The sequence below is a fragment of the Penaeus vannamei genome, chromosome 30, assembly GCF_042767895.1.
Source record: "Penaeus vannamei isolate JL-2024 chromosome 30, ASM4276789v1, whole genome shotgun sequence".
Taxonomy (NCBI): domain Eukaryota; kingdom Metazoa; phylum Arthropoda; class Malacostraca; order Decapoda; family Penaeidae; genus Penaeus; species Penaeus vannamei.
Genome location: NC_091578.1, coordinates 8,478,579 through 8,481,631, shown reverse-complemented (window position 1 = coordinate 8,481,631; position 3,053 = coordinate 8,478,579).

Sequence of the window (3,053 nt, the reverse complement as noted above, 5' to 3'; positions counted from 1 at the left end):
TCACTCCATCTATACCCGGGTCGCAGTACGGATAATGTAAACAGTGGCCGGTGCACTTTAGTCTTTGAGTCGAGGCTGGTGTTAAGGGGTGAGGAAGTGCGTGCGTGTGTGTGTGTGTGTGGGGGGGGGGGGGTGAGGGAGGGTGTGTGTGTGTGGGGGGGGGTGAGGGTGTGTGTGGGGGGGGGTGAGGGTGTGTGTGTGAGGGTGTGAGGGTGTGAGGGTGTGTGTGTGTGTGTGTGTGTGTTCGTGTGTGTATGTGTGTTTGTGTGTGGTGTGTGTGTGTGTGTGTGTGTGTGTGTGTGTGTGTGTGTGTGTGTGTGTGTGTGTGTGAGAGGGTGTGAGGGTGTGAGGGTGTTTGTGTGAGGGTGTGTGTGTGTGTGTGTGTGTGTGAGGGTGTGAGGGTGTGTGTGTGTGGTTGTGTTCGTGCGTGTGTGTGTGCGTGTGTGTGTGAGGGTGTGTGTTGTGTGTGTGTGTGTGTGTGTGTGATGGTGGAAGGCCGGATGTCTGATTTGCGATGAAAGGTGGGTCGGATTAGGTCTCTGTCTCTCTGTCTGTATGTAAGTCTGTTTCGCTATCTCTCTCTCTCTCTATTTATCTATCTATCTATTTATTTATCTGTCTATCTATCTGTCTATCTATCTACCTTTCTATTTATCTATCCCCCACTCACTCTACCTGTGCAAAAATGGAAGGTTAAGAGAAATAGTGTTTGTATGTATGTGTGTGTGTGTTATATGTTGTGTATCAATATACACTGACATTTATTTCTATTGATTGTCATAATGGAGTCTATATAACGTCGATGCAGTGATGATGATGTGATGTGGTCTGTTTGGTGATTTCTGATAATACAAAGAAAAAAATGGAAGGAACATCCTCACGTGCTGATCGAATACTGAAACCCCGATCAGTTATACACATTACTAATATCATTACCATTACCTTCAATATCGCCATCATCATCATCATAATCATCATCATCAGTCCTCCTCCTCCTCCTCCTCATCATCATCATCATCACCATCCTCCTCCTCCTCCTCATCATCATCATCATCATCACCATCATCATCCTCCTCATCACCATCATCATCATCATCATATCATCCTCATCCTCCTCATCATCATATCATCCTCATCCTCATCACCATTCGCCCAACATCTCCCCTTCCATCAGCCACGTCAGCCATCACTAATATCGTCTTTATTCATTCATTTCCTCCAAGCCTTGGTTATTTACCGCTGCCGGCGCTGTAGGCTGGAGCTCGGCCGGGTGTAGGTCGTGTCTGAATTAAACAATATAACAGACAGAGCCCTTAAATTCTGTCTGTCTATGCGACGTCAGCGGAAGTTACTGCCCTCGATGCATTCATGGGACAGGATGGGGAACAATAACAAAACTCTTAAAAGTCAAAATATCTTGGAAACGAATGGGGCTGACGAAAACTTATTGGCGGGGTTAAATATGGGTCGGTCCGGATTAGTTTTATTTGCCGAAGGTATATTTCAGTTTTTTTGTTTTAAGGGGGGGAGGGGGTGATAGGGTCCAGGTAGGGGTTCCGGTCTCTTATTTTTTGTTTTTGCATTTTTTTTTAATATAATTTTTCATTTTATAGATTGGTATCATTGTTCTAAGGCTGGAAACGTGTTGCTTAACGAACCTATAGCAAATATATGACGATTGATATTAAGGTAAATTAATGAACTATGACTTCTGTGGCTTCTGTGGGGATGGTCCTTTACCAACCATTTCTACTAATATTCTACCATTATGGTAATTCTTGCACACAATGTTCTTGAAATGTTAATGAATGCAACACATATATTTGGTCTATACTAATAAATGTATATAGATACGTACCCTCTACTTTCTACTTTAATGTAGCCACAAAAATTAACATAAGGAACAGTCGAAGATATAAGGAGTAAACATTTGTGTGTATAATGTATTTATATATATATATATATATATATATATATATATATATATATATATATATATATATATATATATATATATATATATATATATATATATATATATATATATACAGACAGATACAGAGATAAGTAGATATGTAGACATAGATCGAACGATAGAGGTAGGTATATGTTTATTTTCAATTATCTATTTTGATTTTACCATTATTATTATTTTTTATTTATTTATTTATTATTATTTTTTTTGCATTGCCTGCTTTTACGAGCTGATATTAGGGATGGTTAAAATGATGTTTATAATTACAAAAACAGGAAAATGATAATAAAAACAATAAGAACTATAGTGACAATAAAGATAATATTAAAATTACAAAAACAACAATAAAATAATTAACAATAATATTCATGATAATGACAAAATAAAATAAAGATGTAAATAGAAATCATAATGACAATGATAATGGCAACAATAAGGATGATGATAATGATAAAAATAATGATAAAATCATTAACAATATTGATAACAAAAATAGTAACAGTGTAGTAGACGCAGTGACAATGATAATAATAGTAATGATAATAATAATGATAATAATAATAATGATAACAACAACAACAATAATGATAATAATAATAATAATAATAATAATAATAATAATAATAATAATGATAATAACAAAAAAAGAAAAATTATAATGAATATCAATATTACTATCATTATCATCATCAGTATCAGTATTATTGCCTTGATGATTATTACAATTATTGTTATTATCATTGTTACAATTATTACAATAACAATGATTGTTATAACAACAATAATGTTATGGTGATGATAATGATAAATAAGAATAAGAATATGAACAAGAATGAGAATATTGATAATAATAATGATAATAATAATAATAATAATAAAAATAATAATAACAACGATAACAGTAATAGTAATAACAACAATAATAACAATAATGATAATAATGATGATGATGATGACGATAACAATAATGATAACAAAAACAATAATAACGATAATAACCAGAACAACAACGATAATCGAAACATTAATAAATAAATAATAATAACAAAGAAAATAATAATGAAACCAATGATAATGA